Here is a 7,297-nt window from a genome sequence, read left to right as displayed (position 1 = left end):
GTTGTTTGCAATAGACCAGCCCAATCACCCCCCTTGTATTGTTTTTGTACCTGTGTACAGAAGGTGTTAATCCATTCATCACCCTCTTTCACATCAGTATTTGGTATAGGTTCTTTCAGACTGCCACTGGTATTTAATAATTTGATTAGTAATTTGGACACCCAGGCATGCACAACAGACTCTGTACATATCATATGCTGAACACTGGTAAGCAATTTGTAATGCTTTCATCTTTTTAGTGAAAGCATGTGGATTTCTTTCAGGGTCAGGCATGGTTTCTATAATTATCTGTAAATCAGAGTTAGTGATGGGGACAAGCCAGGTGACAGTAGTCCTTGCCCTATCATTTGCTGTTATCAACTGAGTTCTCGCTGGCCCCCAAAAATTAGATTAATTGGGTGAAATAGGGGACATGGGAGGCTGATGTGTTATCACAGGTCTCCCTGAGGGGGAGGAAGTTAGGATGGCTGAGAACCCCTCTGCTAGTGGTATTGTAGAATCTGCACCTATTGTTGTTTCTGGCTGGGGGGGTAGGGGTGGGGGTGCAGATAAATGATGCACAGTGGAACTGTTTGCTGCCCTTTGATCATTATAAGTAGGTGGAGGTGGTAATGTAGGGTATAATCTGCTTACAGTCATTTCAGCAATATTGTCATCAGGCTCTTCAGCACTGTATTCATATAACTTTCTCACAGGGCAATAGGTTTCTTTCAATCTCGTTTTCAACATGTTTTGACACTGCTCACTTGCATACATCCATTTATCTAATGCCTGCTTGTCTTTTCTTGTTTTAAAAGTACTTGGATAGTATTTTTTACATTCATTCCAGAAGTTAGGGTCAAGTTTCCCTTCTAGAGGTATAAACCCTTGTGTGCCTCTGTTCCATTTCTTCAGGGAATGGACCGTCCCTGCTCCAAAGTTATATATCATATAATCTTTGGCAGACCAGGTAGGGTTCACAATAGGATCACACAGATCCTCCTCTGAGGCGTACGCGGTGGCACAATTCCCCATCTCACACGGTGATGAGACTTCCTGAAGAATTAATCTATTACTAGATCCCCATGTCACACAGACACAGTGAATCTTAAATAGCAGGAACGGTATATCTGGCCCCAAACCTGGCCAAGGTTCTATACCAGACTATACGCTGCACAAATCAGCCACACAGACTGACCGGCACACAACTAAAAAAAGAGTTCAGTTACACAAACTGAACGGGGTTAAAACAGTTTACGAATGTAAAGATACTCCCTTAGACAAGGCAGGACACACACAGCATCACATATTCCAACAAATTGTGCAGTACAGTAACAAAAATCTCAATAGGAGAAAATTCTAGCGTACAGAATCTGACAGTTCTGCTTCCCTAAAGTCTTCCACATCAGTTTATAGGCACTGTGCAGAATAGGAGAGATAGTACATCTGCTTATTGTGTAGTTTTATGGAGAACTACGCAGATGCGAAAAGTAAATCAGAATTTCATTCAAAACTGGTACTAAAATAAAAATTAAGTACAGCGCTACGTTTAGAAAGAAAGTGAAAAGCAGCCAACACACCTATAGACTCAAGGCAGAAAAAAAAACAAAAGAAACAAAAGTGTGGCGCTATATATCACATCCACAGCCGTGTGTATTACAATAAAGACATATAAAAATAGTGAATACTACCAAAAAATGTATGATCATAAAATGGATAGTGTCAAATAATTAATCAGTACAAACATATAAAGTAAATACACAATAATGCTTAATCATCAGATGTGCCAGTGATTAGTAGAAACCCGTGCTTGTTCCATGAGCCAGACACCAAACATAAAAAACATAAAACTTTAAAAGTCCATAAAAACTGTGTAGAAAAATAGTGAAGAAAACATCAACAGTGTTCAAAGGGGGTGATGCATGGCCAGATGGTATTCACAGAATTTTAGTCGCACCAAATCTGGCGAGTGGGCAGAAGTCGCACCAAAGTCGCACCAAATCTGGCGAGTGGGCAGAAGGGAAACCACAAGTGTGCATAGATTGTACATCAGTGCCGGGGCCAACACCAAGAGTAGAGGAGGCTTACCGGAAAAAAATTGACCTGAAATGGCGTACGCCAGACAAGTCAAAAAAACATAATAACCACTGGTTCTGGGAAATGCGTCTTGTCAGATGTCATTAACAGATCGTGGAAAGAAAAAGGGGGGGTCCGCACGGCTTCCTCTCCCATAGGTAATCCAGCATAAGCCAAACCTGTAGTTTCATATGCCATGCAAGGAGCAAACAAAACTCACATAGCGTAATAACGTTTTAAAACACTAGTTTATTAAAATAATAAAAAACAAACTCACATTTGGAAGAACGAAACAGAGCTCAAATATCAAATAGCAGCGATCGTGAGGGGTCCACCCGACATGTTTTAGCTAAGGAGCCATCATCTGGGGTATGGACCACCCTCACCTCACCGCTTTATAAACAGAAGATGACCCCCACTGGGAGTGTCTACAAACCGGAAGTGCAACAAGTAAGAATCACTTCCGGTTTTCAGGGTCATAGGATGACTAATTGAATAGTTATATTAAGAACAAATTAATGAAACAGAGAACCATGTATCTCATGTTTCTAAATTAGGAGATTAAAAATGAAAAAATAAGTACAAAAAAAAAAAAAAAAACAGTAAGCTGTGCCCTGAATCAGTCCATCTATCAGGAACTGGTCAGAGCGCTAGCCAAGCCTCCCTTTCAGCCAGCATGCTCCTCAAGCCTCACTCTCATATGTGATGCACTTCCCAACACACAGAGAGGAAGTAATACCACTGCACTCCATAAGGAGGAAACCAAGCCTCAATCTGAGGTGAAGTGTCAGCAGAGAGGAGAAAAAAATCAGTGCACTGAAAAAAGGCAGTGCACTGGTACTAAGGATTCAAGCGGCGCTGTTTTTTAAGCAGGCCGTCACCCTCGGCAATAAACCAGGGCCTCACCACACATAGTACCTTATCAGCCACAGCCTATGAATGATCCCTTGAGTCCGAAGACCCGATTCCTGACCTGCGCGGTCGCCCGACACAGGAAATGCAGAAATCCTAACTACGCGCACACTGCGCCTGAAATAGGGCAATTCATTCACACAGAACACACACTTGCAAGGACAGTAATAAGTACAGGTAGTATGCAAAGTAAAAAAGAAACGTAAAAAAAAAAAAAATTCAACAGTCAAGGTTCTTGGAAAGAGTACTTCTACATGACACCAACTTACGCAAATCAGTACAGCACAAGGGGAAATCACAGTAAGCAGAAAGTTAGCTTACCTTAGCCAGTTTCCAGCTTGTGTTGTCCTGTTCTGTGTCTCAGCGGCGTCTGCAAAGTATCGTTTTCCGGCTTCGAAGGACCAATTGATAGGGAAAGTCCAGAACTTAAGGACTTTCAATAACATTGACTGCTGAAGCCAAATTATAGATGATGTATTTAATATACAAGCCCATAGTTTTAGCTATAGGCAGGGAGAACAATACAGTAAGTACATGGTGACATTCAATATGATTGTTCTGACTGAAGCTGGGACCTAACTAGCTTTTATACTCTAAACATAGCTGCAAAATACAAAAAGGACTATCAAAAGAAGTATTAGACATGTAAAACAGGCACAATGCAACAGTACCTCTGTAAAGTGTTCCTTAATAGTCCAGGGGGGGGGCAAGAGTAGATATATATATAAAATATATATATATGTGGAAGAGTCTGTCAGGGCAGCCACCGAGAGGACCAAAAGCAGGATCCACAAAAGGCTAAGAAGAAACAAGGAGAGGGGCGCCTCTGAATATATATCAATAAACCATTTATTATAAAAAAACAATATCCACTCACATGAAAGACTGCATATATGCGTTTAAGCATGTCTCAGGATGGGAGGAGCGGAGGAGGACTACAGGTCTCAGCAAGTCCATAGGTGGTTGGCAGCACATCGAATCCAATAAGGATGGTGTGAGATGGTGGGGCACAGCGATTTCTCCTTTGTCTTATCCAAATTGTACACCGGGCAAAGATAAAGATGCAGCTTTAGCTTATCCGGCCAGGTGTGAGTTCCGGAGATGGGGGAAGGGAGGTCCGGTCCTGTCACAGGCTATGCCGTGGTGTTTGTGAAGCTCGTCTGGCGTCCGAGTAGGAGGAAAGACACGGCCGTGTATGGGGAGCCAGAACGAGGCCTAGAGAGCACAGCAGAGTGTTGTGACATCACGGCCCTGCGCCACTGGTCTGAGCACTTGCTATTATTGAAAGATGCATCTGGAAGATATTCCGTATTCGCTCCTGGCAACAGATGACAGAGATTTTTGTTATCAGACATTAAGTGAATGCACTAGGGAACAGTTGTTAGAATACATCCATCTAGCTCATGTTTTTATTGATCAAGGCAGTATTTTGTTTGAAGAAGTGCAACCATTTATTCATATCTGTGCTGAGATTATTGCACTGATAGAAGGTTTTGGACACAGACAGGAATTTAGTTAAGACGAGTCTCCCAATCCCTATTTGTAACCAAATAAAACAAAACGAAAGTTGTGATTCTTTCAACCGAATGGGATTTTTGTAGGGAGATAATACGTCTGTTAACCAGTAGGCATAAATGAGTAAAATATTTAAAATATAATTTTTTATTTAGATTGTAATAAAAAAGGAATATACAAAACAAATATACAGATACTGTATATACAGCAGTATGACCATCCAGTATTGTGTTTAAAGTTCATTCGTGTCTGTCAGCCAACATGTTTCGCAGAAAATTAATTGCTTCATCAGGGCATAAACAGCATCACTGGTTCATTTGAACTATATAGACAACAGATAAATATACTACGGTTATATAGTGGTCATACATACTTATGTAACCACATACAGTACAAGAATATTCAATCAAAACATTCAATTTAATAGTCTCACCCACTGGTGCAAGTTTAAAATTAAAAGCACACACCACCATTGCCAGGCATCATCCACTGTACCAACTGGTGCAAAAGATCCAAGGGTGCCAGATCCCAACCGGATAATACCAACAGAGGAACTGGACCACACAATAGCAGGGCAAGAGTCTAATATAGTATATGAAGAAAAAAAGAAAAAGGAAAAAAGACAAATAGAGCCAATAAATTCCTAATCCAAGGCAAAAATATAATTAATCTATGCAGTATGACAATTGAAAAATATTATCGCTCAAATTATGCTACAGCGTAAAGTTAAATGAGTGAGATTAAAGTTATGGCCATCTATGCTAGGAAATCAATCTTAATATGGGAGGCAAGTAGCTATATCCGTGTATGAGGTTATATTTAGTGTGTAATACAACTATGCATTGGACGCGTCCTGATCATGCATGGGCAAGCCTGGTCTCATGATACCTTTAATGACTGCAGGCAACTGTGTGAGGAATGTCAGTATTGACTGAAATGCTGCATAAAGCTAACAGGGCTAATAGGGCCATACAGTGCTGTATAGTGCTATATACAGCTAATAGAGACCCCAAGGTCCTAATAAGGTAGCCTGGCTGCCAGGCATTAAAAAATAATAGGTAAATGGCTACTGCATTTCCCTCTCTGACAGACGGTTATACCCCCCCCCCCCCAGACGGGAGGAAAACAGTGCACAAAGATCCACAAGAAGCCAGATGCCCTCCCAGATGGCCATAAAGATACAACAAAGTAATTACCTGCAGAGGCCAGAAAGTCGTAGCTCCTCACTTAGAGAGTCTCCTCCTGCCGATAAAGACGGGTCGGGCCGAGTGTGTCTGGTAGACAACACGCCGGCGCCTCCATCTTTTGTATGGTCCCACCGGAAGTGAAAAGGTCAGGAATAACCTCCGGCATCACTGCCGGTCCAGACGTCCCTGCACTTGATGCGCGCGCACCCAACCGGGCGGATGCAAGCGCAACCACTCCGGCGGATGCGCGCGCACTGCCCACACTTCGCGAACGGAGTAAGGGCATATAGGGCGGACATAGACACTCCGCCCCATTATGCAGGGATGTCTGAGTCCCCCTATCTATGGCAGTAACAGCAGTAAGGTACATGACAACCTGGCATGGGGGGGGGGGCTCCATAAAATAGTCCCGCAAAAGGCTATACAATCTGAGTATCAAATATAATATACAAAACAGATAGGAAGCCTATGTAGCTATACATAATAATAACCCATACAGGGATCTTTCCCTTAGAAGCCAAACAGGCATGCCTGTTTGGCTTCTAAGGGAAAGATCCTTGTATGGGTTATTATTATGTATAGCTACATAGGCTTCCTATCTGTTTTGTATATTATATTTGATACTCAGATTGTATAGCCTTTTGCAGGACTATTTTATGGAGCCCCCCCATGCCAGGTTGTCATGTACCTTACTGCTGTTACTTCCATAGATAGGGGGACTCGGACGTCCCTGCATAATGGGGCGGAGTGTCTATGTCCGCCCTATATGCCCTTACTCCGTTCGCGAAGTGTGGGCAGTGCGCGCGCATCCGCCGGAGTGGTTGCGCGTGCAGGGACGTCCGGACCGGAAGTGATGCCGGAGGTCATTCCTGACCTTTTCACTTCCGGTGGGACCATACAAAAGATGGAGGCGCCGGCGTGTTGTCTACCAGACACACTGGGCCCCGACCCGTCTTTATCGGCAGGAGGAGACTCTCTAAGTGAGGAGCTACGACTTTCTGGCCTCTGCAGGTAATTACTTTGTTGTATCTTTATGGCCATCTGGGAGGGCATCTGGCTTGTTGTGGATCTTTGTGCACTGTTTTCCTCCCGTCGGGGGGGGGGGGGGGTATATCCATCTGTCAGAGAGGGAAATGCAGTAGCCATTTACCTATTATTTTTTAATGCCTGGCAGCCACGCTACCTTATTAGGACCTTGGGGTCTCTATTAGCTGTATATAGCACTATACAGCACTGTATGGCACTATTAGCCCTGTTAGCTTTATGCAGCATTTCAGTCAATACTGACATTCCTCACACAGTTGCCTGTAGTCATTAAAGGTATCATGAGACCAGGCTTGCCCATGCATGATCAGGAGGCGTCCAATGCATAGTTGTATTACACACTAAATATAACCTCATACACGGATATAGCTACTTGCCTCCCATATTAAGATTAATTTCCTAGCATAGATGGCCATAACTTTAATCTCACTCATTTAACTTTACACTGTAGCATAATTTGAGCGATAATGTTTTTCAATTGTCATACTGCATAGATTAATTATATTTTTTCCTTGGATTAGGAATTTATTGGCTCTATTTGTCTTTTTTCCTTTTTCTTTTTTTCTTCATATACTATATTAGAC

Source organism: Aquarana catesbeiana, linkage group LG13, assembly GCF_042186555.1.
Source record: "Aquarana catesbeiana isolate 2022-GZ linkage group LG13, ASM4218655v1, whole genome shotgun sequence".
Classification (NCBI taxonomy): domain Eukaryota; kingdom Metazoa; phylum Chordata; class Amphibia; order Anura; family Ranidae; genus Aquarana; species Aquarana catesbeiana.
The sequence above is the reverse complement of the archived record's forward strand: the minus strand, read 5'-3'. Positions refer to the sequence as shown.